The sequence below is a fragment of the Schistocerca piceifrons genome, chromosome 11 (assembly GCF_021461385.2).
Source record: "Schistocerca piceifrons isolate TAMUIC-IGC-003096 chromosome 11, iqSchPice1.1, whole genome shotgun sequence".
In the NCBI taxonomy this organism is placed as follows: Eukaryota; Metazoa; Arthropoda; class Insecta; order Orthoptera; family Acrididae; genus Schistocerca; species Schistocerca piceifrons.
Window position 1 is genome coordinate 51,432,361 of NC_060148.1, and position 17,058 is coordinate 51,449,418.

Below are 17,058 nucleotides of genomic sequence, written 5' to 3' on the forward strand. Positions count from 1 at the left end.
TCGTAGGTTTTATAGTTGCTGGGGACTTAATTAATTAAGTGTGTTAAAGGAAATTTTCCTTCATTCTTTGTTGTTGTTCTATGCAGTCAGATTGCGTAATAATACTAGTCAGGGCCAGCCGTTTACGAGACTTCGTAATCGGACATACAGCTACAGTGACGAAAATTAAAAATCATTTTCATTTTTTTTAATTAAGCCCCCATGCACGTGGCGACCGCTGCCAGGATCGTCCCTTGGAATTCTTCTGATTGTACAAATAGCAGACAGTTGTATTGTTGTAGTAATTTGTAGTTTAGTAATAGTAGTCTATATTGCATGTGTAGATTGGTAATTGTCATTCTTCTATTGTTCGTTAATCGTATTTGAGGGAAGCATTCCGTGTGAATGATATTGTTGGTGCTAAAGTGTCATTGTGTGTAATTTTCATATAGTGACGAGTTTTGTATGTTTTGTAAATGATTACGCGATCGATGAAGAAGGCAAAAATGATGGATAGTCAGAATGACGAAATTGTTGACATGGCGAATTCGCGAACACAGGAGAACGGTATGATGAATAATGAAGTGGAAAACAATTTAATAAGTCGGTAAAATAGTCCGGAACCATTTCAAAATTTTTCTCAATCAGAAAATTCACAGAATAAGAGATTAACGACAGAAGATATGCAGCAGTTGATGGGTGCTATATTAAATTTGGGAGCATGCATGGAAACACAGTTTAGATCTGAATTAAAAACACAGATGGAAACAATTAAAACCGAGATGGGAACTTTGAGATCTGAATTAAAAACTGATATGGGAATAATGGAAACACAGTCTAGATCTGAATTAAAAACAGATAGGGGAACAATGGAAACACGGTTAGACTCACTGGGATCACTGTTGGGATCTGAATTAAAAACAGTGGGATCACAAATAGGAACAATTAAAACAGAGATGGAAACAATGGAAACACGGTTAGATTCACGAATAGGGACATGTTTCAAAAACATGAAAGATGAATTAAAGAAAGAAATTAGAGAAGAAGTACAACCGATTTTGAATTCTCACAATAATAGATTATTTGCAGTAGAAATTAGACAAAAGGAACAGGATAGAGAACAGGAAGAAAGAGATCGCGTGATAGTACAAAAATTTTCAGATTTAAATTTACAACGTGCACACGATAAGGAACAAATATTTGAGAGAATCGAGGAATCCGTACCAAATGACAGAATAAATAATCTAACACAACAATATGAACAGTTAACTACTAAATGCGTCAATACTGAAACGTGAGTCGCGACACTTACAGAAGACGTAAATAAACAGAAAGAACAAATAGGTGATTTATCGGAAAGAGTTGAGGAGATTTCAGATAAATTGACAAGTCTTAGCTTAAATGGGGATAGAGATTCAGATGATACAGCTCCATTACCATTCGCAGAAACTGAAGAGTACCAGAGCATAAATAAACATGTTGAAATTCAGGGAAAATTTAATGAACGCGTTAAAAGGGAAGTGGAGGCATTACGAAAGCAAGTCAAACAAATTGAAGGCGAGATCATGGGAAAAGATAGCAGGAGAAATTTAGAATCACAGATAGCAGAAGGGTTTGAAGAAAGTAATTTGTTTCATTTACGGGATGCAACAAGAGAGCGCCAGGCGCGCGACCTTGACAATAATCGACATTCGGACTGGGACAGACGCGGTAGGTCTTTGTCGCCACGAGGCGAAAACTTTGACTATAAACACTTTTTGACTGTTCGGAAATTTAAGATCTTCCGCAATTCTAAGAATGACATACATCCATGTTCATGGTTAGATCAATTTATGTACGCACTTCCACCAAATTAGCCACTAAGTCACAAATTGGAATTTATGTGTGGATATTTAGAAAACGAACCGGCGACGCGGATGCGCGCACTCATTAGAGATTGTAATAATCTGAATGATTTTTATCATGCATTTCTATCGGCATATTGGTCCGAAAACACGCAAGACAGAGTCAAACACAGGCTTATCATGCAGCGCAGCGTAATTTCAAACAGTCTGAGTTCCGCACGCCAGCGGAATATTTTGAAGACATGATTCGAAAGAATCAGTTCCTTTCCAACCCTTATAGCCCGACTGAAATAATTCGCATTTGTTTAACTAAGCTGCCACAATCTATAAGACAAATTGCTTTAGCCGGAAGATGTAAAGACGACATTGAGACTTTTAAGACTTTGCTACAAGAACTTGAGTATGACAACGACGACGGGACTTCTTGTAATTTTTTCAGTAACAGTAATTACAATAGATTTTCAGAGAAAAGGGATAGTGATCGGAACGGGCGTTATATGGGTAATGTTGAGAATGACAGACGTAACAGACAGGACAATAGATACCAGCCTTATGACAATAACAGACGTTCTAACAGAAGTTACACAAACAATTATAATAACGGTAATTCCTACCGGAATGATCAATCATACGGAAACAGTAATCGGTATCATCAAGACAGAAATTATTCATACAGCAATAGAAATTCTTTCTACAGAAATAACCAGGGTAGTAGATACAACAATAATTTCAGAAGTGATAGTCGAAATTACACAAGAAGTAGTTATGCAGACAGACAGGAAAACAGAAATTTTAATAACAGACACAACCAAGAATTTGCATCTAACAGACAGGAAGGACCTAATTGGCATCCTCCACGTGACAGAACTTCAGAGAGACAAGTGCAAATCGTAGAAATTGATCCGCTAAATGACGGGAATAATCAAAGACGTGACGCAAACAATCGACAATGACTTGTAGCTTCGGCTTCTGGCAGCAATATAGACGGTTCAGAAAGTAATGACACTACGACTTTACACTACGTACGCCTGGAAGACATGAGAGACATTTTGCTAGACGAAAAGGAAAATAATGTAGACGCATTTTTACATCCTGTTATTGAAGTATGTGTGGGTAAGAATAAGTTCACTGCAGTTTTAGATTCTGGGAGCCCACTGAATGTCATTAGTGAATCAGTTTTTCGTATATGTGTAAGAACTATTGCTTGTCCTGTGTTACCTGTTTCTAAAACTACAATTCGAGGCGCTATTTCTGGAAAAAGTGTGGAAGTTAAACAACAGACTAACCTAAATTTCATTTGTCAAGGATACGAATTTTCTGTTAATTTTATTATTGTTCCATTACTCAGTACACAAATTATATTAGGAATGGAGTTTCTTAACGCACATAAAGCGATTTTGAACTTTAAAGAAGGAAGTGTGAATTTGACTGTTGCCGGAATGCCGAAATGTTTGAAATTTTTTGAGTGTTTAGCAAGATCTGAATCAGATACAAAATGTTTAAGGTTTCTTACTTCTGATGTTTTCGTTGAGCATTATGACGACAGTGTGTTTATTCATGACAATGACAATAGATACAGAGACGCGATGGATGATATAATTAATAGCGAAGAATTAATTAATGAAAAGGTTAAGAAAGCTGAAGTGCCAGATGACGTTGCAAGAGAAGAGCTGCACCACATTTTGACGTCACATGCTACAGTGTTTAGTCATCATACAGGAACTATACAAGGCTTACAATATTTATTTAAAGTAAAAGAACACACACCATTTCGCGGGAAAACGTACGCTATTCCTTTGGCTTACAGAGACAAGGTTAAGAATGAACTTCAATATATGTTAGATCAGGGCATTATTGAGCCAGCAGTCAGTCCTTATACCAGCCCATTGCATGTCGTTCGTAAAAAGGATGGGTCGATTCGTTTGGTTCTGGATTCCAGACAGGTAAATAATATTATTATTCCTGAAACTGACCGCCCACAAAATTTAGATGAACTTCCTCAACATTTCCATGGAATTAAAGTTTTATCCACGATTGATATGCGCGCAAGTTTTTGGCAAATAGAACTCCACCCTGATTGTAGAAAATACACTGCCTTTTTAGCCTTTGGTAATTGTTACCAGTGTTCGGAAATTACCGTTTGGACTTACTGTATCTTCTGCAGCATTCATTCGTAGTTTAAACGAAATTTTACCTGTTTATCTTCGTGACAATATTACTTCATATGTTGACGACATTCTTATTGCTAAACGTTCTTGGAGTGAGCATAACAAAATTTTGGATTCATTATTACGTATTTTTGCAAGAGTTGGCATTACAGTGAACTTGGAAAAATCTGAATTTGGTCGTTCTCAGGTGAAATTTCTCGGTCACATTATTTCTACAGAAGGTATTCTTCCTGATCCAGAGAAACTAGATGCTATTCATAATTATGCTGTTCCTACTACAAAACGTGATGTTCGTAGTTTCCTTGGTGTCTGTAATTTTCTTAGACGCTTTGTTAAATTAGATGATTTGGCCACACCTCGTTTATGTGAACTATCTGGAAAGAAATCTAATTTGTGTTGGGATGAGGACGCTCAGTCAGAATTTGAACAACTCCGTGATGCTTTAGTTGCTGCTCCACTTCTTTCACATCCGGATTTATCCAAAGATTTTTGTTTGGCAACGGACTCATCATACAAAGGCCTAGGTGCACATTTATTTCAAGAGATAGAAGAAAACGGCGTTGTAGTACAGAAGACTATTGCATTTGGAAGTAGTGTCCTCTCTAAATCAGAAAAGAATTATTCGATTACGGAACTTGAAGCTTTGGCTGTTGTTTGGGCTTTCACAAAATTTCGCACATTTTTGTTTGGCAGACATACTAAGGTTTACACCGATCATCGAGCTCTGGAATTTCTTATGTCAACAAAATTAACTCATGGTAGATTGTCACGATGGGCGCTGTACCTACAGGAATTTGATTTTAGTATTGTTTACATACAAGGTTCTTCAAATATTATTGCTGATGCTTTATCACGTGCACCTATGGGTTTGAAACAAAGTGCCGAAGAGGACTGCAAAGGAAACAATTATTGTTTGATGTATATTCAAGGTGTTGCGTTTGAGAATTTTATTTCTTCTTCGCTCCAGGACATCGCTAAGGAGCAAAATAAGGACCCAATCTGGAAGGACATTAAGGAGAAGTGGAGGAGAAAGGAAAGCGTAGCGATTAGACAGCATTATTTAGTTCGCAATGATATTCTTTTTAAACTAAAATCGGTCGACGACTCTGTTTGGTTAGTTTGTATTCCTGATGAGTGGGTCAATAAATTGATTTGGTACACACATTTCAGTTATGCTCACTTTGGTCCCAGAAAATGCTTTCATAAATTACGAGAAAATTGCTACTTCAGTAATATGGAAAAACATATTCGATCTGTTCTTGCGAAATGCAAATTATGTCAAAAGGCTAAGCCGCCAACTGTTTCTCACAGAGCACCGTTGTTTCCTGTCATTCCAGCGAAATTAAAGGACATGGCTGCAGTCGATTTGTTCGGTCCAGTGGTTCGTTCTACTAATGGTTTTGCGTACATTTTCGTAGCAGTGGAGTTGACATCAAAATATGTGTGTTTTACACTTTTACGCAAAGCAACAGCTCGTTCAGTATCTAATACCTTCACCAAACATTTTCTTAAAGAAGTGGGTCATGTTGATAAGGTTATATCAGATAATGGATCACAGTTTCGCTCTAAAATTTGGCTTTGTACTCTACGGCGTCGTAAGATTAAACCAATTTTCATTTCACTTTTTCACCCTCAATCTAATGCTTCAGAGAGATGGATGAAGGAAATCAATAAATTGTGCCGTCTTTATTGTCATCAAAATCACTGAACTTGGGATAAGTATCTTCATATTTTTCAAAACATTCTGAATGAACTCCCTAATGATTCAACTTCTTTACCGCCTATACTGATATTAAAAAATAAAGTACCAACAAATCGCATCTCTGAAATCGTTCCTTTTCCGCCTTCACGAAAACTGCGGCATTGTGAAGTTGTGAATCTGGCTCTGCAAAATATTGCATCTGCGGCTGCTAGAAGAGAGAAATCAGCTAAGCATCCTGGTCGTTTAAAAACTTTTTCAGTTGGTCAAAAGGTGTTAATTAAATCTCATCGTTTGTCTCACAAAGGAAAAGGCTTGTGTCGCAAATTTTTTCTGCTTTATAACGGTCCATATAGGATTCGCAAAATTATTCATGATAACACTGTTGAAGTAGAAACTCTTAAATCTCGGCGCTCTAAAGGAATACATCACATATCCAACGTTAAAATTTTTGTGGAATGACATACTTTTGAGAAACGAACAGCTATATGTAAACATGCGGAGAGTACAAGGATACCGCGCTGTGTTTCGGCGGCGGCACATACTCAAAGCAACAGTGAAGTCTGCGCACCGTACAGGGCAGTCGTTGACCGCAAACAATTACTTCCTACGTCACGCGTTCCTACAGCTGATCGAGCGCTCAGTGCGAGTACACTGACAGCCGTAAACAAATACACAATCTAATTTCTCCGAATAAATTCTGTATAAAGCTATGGTGACTTTATAAATTATGTTATTAACGTTCAGTATTTTTCAGGATACAGTTGTATAAAATGTTTAAGACCTTCAGGTAGATTCTGCGTGTGTCCGACGTTTAGACGACTTGCTATGGAGAAAATTTCAGGAAGAATGTAATTTCGAAGATGAAACTAATAAAGTAAAAAGGTAACGATTAATTGAGTTTATTTTTCAGGCAACATATTTCCACTTAGGTACGTACTTTAGACGTAATTTGCTGCTCGCGATTACGTGATTCATACTTTGTGCTAAATTTCATGTTCTATGAATGTACTTGTGAATCGACGTGCTTGCGCACATTTACTGATTTTGACAATGATTGATTAATGAACAGGGTTGTTATTTGTATATATATGCATCGCTTGGCTGCACTGCTTTTTCACTGATGTTATTTTTTTAATTATGTGCCTGCTGTGCTTATTTATTTAAATTATAATTGTCACCTGATTAATTGTGCTGACTGTGGTTATGTATGTAGGTTATACTTTGTGATTTATCTGCTTGCGCCTTCATGTTTACTTATTAAGATTACATATGAACATTTATTTGCTTATGTCGATGTGATGATAATGACCTGTTTATTGTGTAAGGTATATATTTGCTGCTTTGCGTATGGATTGCATATTTACACATTTCTGTTTGTTGTCATAACTACTCTTTAATTTAGTGTATAGAAATGCTGATATACTGTGTACGAACATGGAGTTTAGGTCACACTATGGTATTAATTACAGATTGTTCGCTTGGCAGAGCCTCGTTGTAGGAACTGTTCTGCATCCACTTGTTGACATTCTGTTCTCCACCGGTATATTTACTCGCTAATGCATGTTTTGCTTACGCTCAGTGCTTTATATTTTAACATAAGAAAATGAACTGCAGTAATTCGACGAACGACATTGGTACAAGAAACTTCATAGAAGTCACATGAGCTGGAGGTTTTATGGAAGCTGTATAAATTTATGCTGATAGGAAGGAAGCTAACGACATGACATACCAACACTAGGTTTAGACCATTGACAGCTATTACACTGCATTTTTCGTGAGCAATTGAAATTGCAAGTGACACTTGACACAAGAAATACTCCATATGTTTGCTTCTGCCATAATTTTTGAAGTGGTGTACACACTGTGAAATATTATGATCATTCACACTCCGTAATCGTACTTAATTACTGAGAGTTCTTCGAACTAAAGGCTGTTAGAGGTCATGTATGCATTTCTTTTATTTTATGATGGACAAGGTAACCAACATGTATTTTATAATTCATAATGAGTAGAAGATTTGGGTCAGATGGATTACACAGAGGTTGTGTGTGGACATTGTGTCTTCGGATTGCATGCGATGATGAATTGAAGTTTGCACTAGGATTTTATCTGTACTTGTTCGAGGAGACTGACTAGAAGGAAGAGTTGTTATGGAAGTGAAATGATATTGGTGCTGAGGTTTATATGTATCGACGTATTGAAGAGGTATTATTGAGGTATTGTTGAGGTATTGAGATTGTGTGAAGTTGATGATTATTGGAGCTTTAGTGGACAAGAGGTAAGGTAAATGATATTGATGATAAGGTTTATATGTATCGACGTAAGAGGTATTATTGAAGTATTGAGATTAGGTGATGCTGATGATTATTGGAGTTTTGGTGGATAAGAGGTAAAGTAAGTGAGGAGCATATTTTTTTTTTGTTGGTTTATATGGAACAAGGAGGATGAAGATGGCAGACTAGAACACTCAAGTAGAAGGAAGATTGTCTACACACACACTTTGTTAAAATCACTAAGCAGTATACACCTTTTTTTTGGAGAGATGAAGTAATTGCATATCTTGGCACACTGACAGTTGTTCAGCAACCGTACATTTGATCTGGCTTGGCAAACATTGGTCCTGACATGGTGACTATGACGTTGACTAACTATTATTGACTGTTATACATTGCTGTCACTACTACTTGATACACATGATGAACATCAAATATTGACAGAATTGCATTTACACAGTTAACACTATTCAATTACACAGTAGCACTAATGTGGATGAAAGATGAGTGAGTGTGTTTTGTGTGTTTTCTTTTCCTATCTCCTAAATATTATTTTACTTGTTTGTTGTGGCTTGCACTGACACCCATAAATATTATAGGTTTACTGACATTGGTGTATTGTAATAGTTAATATGACAATTATCTGATATCATTTGTGTGTTTATTATAATTTGTATGTTTAGTGTAAGAGCATTGATAATAATGTGCATTCAAACTGTTGTTCACACCTGCACCTGTTCAACATTGATGTGGGACACTTAGAAATGTTTAATTACTGCTGATGAACTGTGTGATTAGTGATAGTGAATATTATGGACTGTTACTTGCACTTTTTCTACATGACTGGTGCCACTAGGACATGTTTAATTTCTGCTGATAAACTCTGATTAATAGTGTGATTAGTGATAGTGAATATTATGGACTGTTACCTGCACTTGTTCAACATTACTGGGTGCCACTGATGGACTGCTTCTGCTGAAATGGTGTCACTTGTTGCTGTAGCACCTGTTCAACATTGCTGGGTGCCATTCATGGAACTGCTTTTACTGAAATGATGTCACTTGTTGCTGTCTGCACCTGCTCAACATGGCTGGGTGCCACTGATGAACTGCTTCTACTGAAAAGATGTCACTTGTTGGTGTCTGCACCTGCTTAACATTACTGGGTGCCACTGATGGACTGCTTCTACTGAAATGATGTCACTTGTTGGTGTCTGCACCTGTTCAACATTACTGGGTGCCACTGATGGCACTGCTTCTACTGAGATGATGTCACTTGTTGCTGTCTGCACCTGTTCAACATTACTGGGTGCCACTGATGGACTGCATCTATTGAAATATTGAAATAATGTCACTTGTTGGTGTCTGCACCTGCTCAACATTGCTGGGTGCCACTGATGGATTGCTTCTACTGAAATGTTGTCACTTGTTGGTGTCTGCACCTGCTTAACATTACTGGGTGCCACTGATGGACTGCTTTTACTGAAATGATGTCACTTGTTGCTGTCTGCACCTGCTCAACATTGCTGGGTGCCACTAATGGAACTGCTTTTACTGAAATAATGTCACTTGTTGGTGTCTGTACCTGCTGAATATTGCTGGGTGCCACTAATGGAACTGTTTCTGCTGAATGATGTTACTTGTTGGTGTCTGCACCTGTTCAACATTGCTGGGTGCCACTGATGGACTGCTTCTACTGAGATGATGTCACGTGTTGATGTCTGCACCAGTTCAACATCGCTAGGTGCCACTGATGGAACTGCTTCTGCTGAAATGATGTTACTTGTTGGTGTCTGCACCTGTTCAACATTACTGGGTGCCACTGATGGACTGCTTCTACTGAGATGATGTCACTTTATGCCGTCTGAACCTGCTCAACATTACTGGGTGCCACTGATGGAACTGCTTCTACTGAAATGAAGTCACTTCTTAGTGTCTGCACCTGTTCAACATTGCTGGGTGCCACTGATGGACTGCTTCTGCTGAAATGATGTCACTTGTTGGTGTCTGCACCTGTTCAACATTGCTGGGTGCCACTAATGGAACTGTTTCTACTGAGATGATGTCACTTTGTGCTGTCTGCACCTGCTCAACATTGCTGGGTGCAACTGATGAACTGTTTCTACTGAGATGATGTCACTTTATGCTGTCTGCACCTGCTCAACATTGCTCGGTGCAACTGATGAAGTGTTTCTACTGAGATGATGTCACTTTATGCCGTCTGCACCTGTTCAACATTGCTGGGTGCCACTAATGGAACTGTTTCTACTGAGATGATGTCACTTTATGCCGTCTGCACCTGCTCAACATTACTGGGTGCCACTGATGGAACTGCTTCTACTGAAATGAAGTCACTTCTTGGTGTCTGCACCTGTTCAACATTGCTGGGTGCCACTGATGGACTGTTTCTACTGAAATGGTGTCACTTGTTGCTGTAGCACCTGTTCAACACTGCTGGGTGCAATTGATGGACTGCATCTATTGAAATAATGTCACTTGTTGGTATTTGCACCTGTTGACCATTGTTGGGTGCTACTGCTGTAACTGTCAACTACTTGTTGTGAAAGCATTTTATGTGAATATTGTATAAACTGATTTTTTTTGTGTATTTACTGTTTATGAAATGTTATGAGACTCTTACCTGTACCTATTCGATTGAATTGTTTAACCACATGATATTTGTGTAAATTATTATGTAAAGTCACATGTATGAAAGAATATGTATTCCTTACTGTATTTTATATATTAGGTTATTGAAAGGTCAGTGCAAAGCCAAAAATTTATCTAGTTATGTGATATTTACGTATTAATATTATCTTTTATTTTTGTCTGTATTTTTTTTGTTTTTTTGGACGAATTTGGTGGTATTTTCACCACCAATGCTGGCAAAAATACCATCAAATTCTAGCCCGTGGAGGAAGGGAATATGCAAGGTGGCTACACTGAGCCACAGCGCCAGAGATCGCGCCAGAGAGTTTTGTTCCGCCGCCTCCACTGGCAGTGATTATTGAGAGCTCGTAGTGGGAGTTCTTGCCGAGAAGTGGTAGGGAGTGCTTGTCGTGAAATCGGAGTGGAGAGTTGTTGAGATGTCGTAGTAGTGAGTGCCTGTTCCATGTTTTATGCAGTTGTTTGATGGGAGAGACACCAGATGTTGTTCTAATGGAGATATTGTAATGATCAGAGTGATTTTCGTCAATATATATGGAGGTAAAAAAATTTTGCTTTGTTTTCATTATTTCAGTGTCTTAAATAATGCGTCATCACAGGTTCAGTCAACAAAGCATCTGGCTTGTGTTCTTGTATTAGAGTGTAATTCTAGTTTCCTTGCGCAATTATGGTATTTCTATTTTTTTTAATTACGTCAATATAATGGTACTTAAAATTTCTTGTCTTTTTCAAGAAGAACCGTGCCAGATGTCTACGTTGAGTCATACTTCCACACACAGAACAGTTATACTTGTGCTTTGTTATTTCGTAGGTTTTATAGTTGCTGGGGACTTAATTAATTAAGTGTGTTAAAGGAAATTTTCCTTCATTGTTTGTTGTTGTTCTATGCAGTCAGATTGCGTAATAATACTAGTCAGGGCCAGCCGTTTACGAGACTTCGTAATCGGACATACAGCTACTGAAAATTAAAATTATTTGCATTAAATATTTAATTAAGCCCCCATGCAGTGTGTGTGTGTGTGTGTGTGTGTGTGTGTGTGTGTTTTTCCTTGGGACAATTTAGGTTAAGTAGTGTATAAGCTTAGGGACTGATGACCTTAGCAGTTAAGTCCCATAAGATTTTACACACATTTTTTGAACCTGATCAACATGCTATCTGGACCAGAAGACTTGCCTTTGTTGACGAATTTAAGCTGCTTTGTTACACCGAAGGTATGTACTTCTAAGTTACACTGGGTGCCAATTTTTTTGACTCGAATGGTGGAATATTTGCTTGGTCTTCTTTGCTGGAGGTATTTCGGGAAACTGTTTTTAATGTCTCCGATTTTGTGTCACCATTGTCGGCAACATTACGGTTGTTATCGTGCAGAGTAGGTACGGATTGTGTCTTGCAGCTGGTGTACTTCACATGCGACTGAATCCCCTTGCACTTTCTGTCGAATTTCTCTTCCGTCTATCCTGACAAGTGTTTCTGCATGGTGTCGTTGTCCTGCGGTCACTCCTTTCCTTTTCCGTGGCGGCCCGCCCAAGCAGCAGAAACCTTAACTGCAACCACCGTGTAGTTTACTCGTCTCTTGGTTTGATTTTTTATCCTGCTCAGCTTTTAGTGTAGATTCCACTAATACTCCAAGCAGCTTTATCTTTCTGTATAATGAAAAGCAACTGAAATCATGCCTCTACCTGCATTTTAGAACTGCCCTTTTATAATTAAGTGGAGTTTCATTAATTGTATACCTACTCGTTCTCCTCTATGCCGACAATATCTTCTGCATTTCGTGTGTAAATGTATTCCTTACGTTTAAACAGAAACTAGAAACTGAATTCATTGCTTGTCACGTGTTGACTGTTTTACAACACGAGGAAACTGGCTACGGGCACGGAACTGTATAATATGAACGGTACGAAATACTAAATAATGCGAAAGTTGACATACGAAGTCGTATTAAAAAAACATTGCGGTAAAAAATTCGATCTTTTGCCAATTACACTTCAGAACTGAGATATCTTTATGAATTTTAAGTAATAAATATATGTATTGCTTAAAAATGGAGGTGCTTTTGGCTCCCTTCATTTTTCCTGTCACTGTCCCTCCCCCATCTTCATGGTACTGTGCTGACGTGGTAACGACGCCTCCGTAAGCAGTTTCAATTACTGTAGCAATCATCAAAAACAGCATTAATAAATTGAATGCGAGGAAAAATGTGTGAGCGAAACGTTGGAAAAAGACTTTGTAATTAAGAAAACCGTACGTATGGGCAGCTACTTTGTGAAATACCATAATTTTGCAGGAGTATGACTTTTCCAGATTCACAAATAAAAGTTTACGTGGTACTGTTGCATGATTCGCCATCGACCAGACCGCGTCGGAGGACGTTTTGATAACCAGCCAAACACGCTACCCACAAACAACTGGAAGCAGCTGCCAGCGCATTGTCAAGAGCGGAAAAGTGCTGCAGTTTAAAAGACCGCGACACCCCACACGTGTGTCATGCCTGCGGCAAATAGTGACTGCATCTACTGTGTGAAATTTGTTCCCCCGTTTCCTTGTTCCGTTCTATTATGTACTATTTTCAACGAGGCATATCAGTTTCATAACACACAGCTTCTTGTTTACGTATAAGAAGCAACAAAACAAATCATTTACCAGGCTGCCTTAAAATTATCATTTCCGATATATCTTTGTTCCTGTGTTTTATTGACTGTTTATACTTTGTTGTTTTGCTTTTGCAAACGATGTGTAGAGTTCTTCTCGTGTATCTGTTCCTTGTTATTGTACTTATTTAGTCAGAATGTGTCAATTGAAGATCTCGTAGATTTTTCATCTATATCTGCATGACTGCTCTGCAATTCACAGTTAATTGCACGGCAGAGGGTGCTTCAAAGCACCTACAAACTATTTCTCTGCCGTCCCATACTCTAACGGCGCACGGGAAAGGTGAATACTTCAACGTCCTCTGATTCCCCTTATTTTATTATTTCTCCCTGTGTACGTTGGCGACAGTTAAACCTTTTGACATTCTGAGGAAACGGTTGGTAATTGAAATTTCAAGAAAAGATCTCGCCGCAACGAAAACGTCTTTGTTTCAGTGACTGCAGCTCTCGCAGCGCACCTGCGGCGCCCCCTCCCCTGTTTCCCGGTAACACAGAACGAGCCGCCGCCCCCTGGAGCTTTCCAGTGTCCTCTGCCAGCGCCGCCTGGTGAGGACGGCACACCGGGCAGCCACACTCGGCCAGAGCGCAGGCGGGCGCAGCGTGGGCAGTCTGTGCGGCCGGCCTGCTGCGCCTCGCAAGTGCTGTGCCGGCACAGCGCGGGCTTTGCTTTGCTGTCCCCACAACGCTATCTGTGTGAGCGTTCCAGTTTAAGCCGGAGGGCAGAATACACTGCATCTACGTTTTGTCTGAACGGCTATATTATTCGTGTCAAAATACTGCCTGTTCAACGAGTTTGTTTGCAAGGCCATCCTTCTCAGCAAGCACAGATATATTTGATTTGTAAGTAAAAAACGACTTCTCTTGCTGCACTGTCTTTTATTCTCCCAGACCAGAGGCATCGTCAGTGGAATCTATAATGATGAAGTTACCATACATGTTTGTTTTGCTCTTTACTATTGGTAGATTATAAAACAGACTTACTTCTGGTTTTTAATGTAATAAGTGCAGTTCTGAGTATTTTTAGTTGGCATCAGCGTCTCCTCTCATCTGCTCACAAGCTGGAGGTCGCACTACTACTCTGTTTTGCGAAAGAGGAACATGTTTTTATGTTTCGATCATTTCTCTTCAGACTTTTCATTTTGTTTGCCCTTGTTGTTGTCATGTAGTGTCAGTCCTCAGTTACTAATATAGACATTTGATGCCAAACTTTGACTTCAAGACGTAAGTACTTTGAATTCATTGCGCATCTCGGAGTTTGGTTTGTTTACGTACATGTTGCCAACCTAACGAAGTGTATACTGAAAACTATCGTGTATCGATTTCTGGTATGTGTCCGCCCCCGTTAGCTGAGTGGTCAGCGCGTCGCAATGCCACGCCAAGGGCCCCGGGTTCGATTCCCGGCTGGGGCAGGGGATTTTCTCCACTCAGGGACTGGGTGCTGTGTTGTCTTCATCATCATTTCGTCTCCATTTCCGACGCGCAAGTCGCCCAGTGTGGCGTCGAATGCAGTAAGTACTTGCCCTCGGCGGCCGAACTTCCCCGAATGGGGGACTCCCGGCCCACAATGCCGCACGCTCATTTCATTTCTGGTATGTGTGTGTGTGCGAGAGAGAGAGAGAGAGAGAATACATGCTATGATTTTTCTTTCTGTGGAATTTTTAATATGAATGTAATACCTGTCAAATAGTAGTTTAAAGTTTTTGTGTTCAGCTGGACTGAGTTTTGCGTCAATGTATTGCATTGTTATTACTATTATCGTTGTTATTATAGTCCAATGTTGTGGTGTTACTCTATTATTTTATTTGTAAGTGTAAACAATGTTTGGCATATGTACTTGATCGATCAACAGGGCTTTCTTTTCCTCTTTGATTTTCTGTCTGTCGTAATTTTCTTGCAAGGTTAGGATGTCTGCTCTTGTTGTTGATTCTAATTATTTTCACGTATTCTTTTCCATTGGTTGGTCTATGATTGTGTTCTCTTATGTATACTGCAAATGTGGAGTGACGTGTCCCATACTTCCAGAATCTCATGTCTTCTTTGTATCTGACGCCAACTGTTCTGCCTGTTTATTCTCTGTATCTCCCAGCACAAGTGTTTCACTGTGATTGATGTATACCTGCTCTAACGTTGTGAAGACTTAAAGTCTGAGTGTGGATGTGGGTTATATCCCCCAAACCACCTTCCACTTCTTTACGAGGTGGCTTACTCGGAATTTGCAGCCACCGTTCTTTACTGAATAGCCGGCTGCTGGAAACCCTCTAGACTTCTTCTCCGTAGAATAACGCTACCTACAGGAATTTTTAGACTCTTTCTACTTATCAAATTAGTAGACATACAAACTTTACTTTTCGTCAACTAACGATGTATTTGACTTCCGTATACAATAAAAATCTCACTTTCCGCATGAATATGTAACTTCCTGCAAGTCTCTCGTACAGTCGGACGTTAGAAACACATAGAGTTGCAGTTAAAAGAAAGTTGGCTTGGATACCATGACCTTTCTGAACTTATAAAAATGAGTCTTGCCTCTAACAAGGTTGCGTCAAGAGTATGCAAGAGTACTTTTTCAAATGTTCTTGTTTTAATAACAATAGTCAATGGCACATGGTTCTTCCTTACACACACACTTAAACATCTATGGATTGCTCGACAGGCACTTTTCAGTTCCGTCCGACCGCCACGTCTACTTTCTTCCCGCGACTGATTTTAAACCTGCACACACAAACATGTGACGTGCAGTAGATAGTATTCTACCATCCCACACTCATATCCAGAATATCGTGTGTTCGAGACGGTAGAAGACTGAGTGGTTCTAGAATTTACACAGAAATTCTAGAATCACTGCACTGCTTTCTGGTATATATATATCTTTTTTTTTTGTCAGTTTGGAAGTGTATTTTTTGGTAGAATTATCTGTTATATATGTGATGTTTATTCCCTGACTTTTTATAATGTTGGTGATTTTATGTGTGAATTTGTGTCTGTAAGCCAATTTGTGTTCTCTCATATACTTTCTTGATTGTCCAGTGTAGTCTGCAGTTGTTGTGGTACTGATTGTGTTTGGTTGTTTTCTGATGTTTTCAGTGGTTTTTCTGATTTTATTTTACTTTTAATTTTGTTGTTTATGAATAATACATATCAAACCAAAAGTGTAACGTAACTCCATTATCGATTCTGATGATGCCTTAAACTGGAAAAAACCGAAACGAGTTTCTGAGAATTAAATACAGTGCAGCAAGGGAAGGCGTTTTTATTTACAAAACAAATATCCGCCTGTTTATTTTACGGAGCATAGGGGCTTCATATGCTGAAATGTCCAAATTCCTAAGGGACCGAACTGCTGAGGTCATCGCTCCCTAGACTTACAGAACTACTCAACTATCTTATTCTAAGAGCAACACACACACCGAGCCTGAGGGAGGACTCGAACCTCCGGCCGGAGCGGCCGCGCAATCCCAGACATAGCTCCTCTAACCGCGAGGCAACTCCGCGCGGCCCGCGGCTTCGAGTGGGCAACAAGTTACCGAATATCGTCACAAATAGACATCCATCTCTTTTGAAAATTCGGTACAAGTTATCCTCGTGTTCATCACCTCAGTTCCGAGAGCGAAATGTGCCAACAGAAACGGCGACATTTCAGTTCAGTTGTCGACGGGCGGGCGAGTCACACAGGGCTCGGTACGTGAAAGAAAGGCCCCCATCCGCCACTGTCCCGGGGCAGCTTATTGGAAACTCGAATATGACACTCAGTGTTTCAATGAGGCGTCCAGTCCT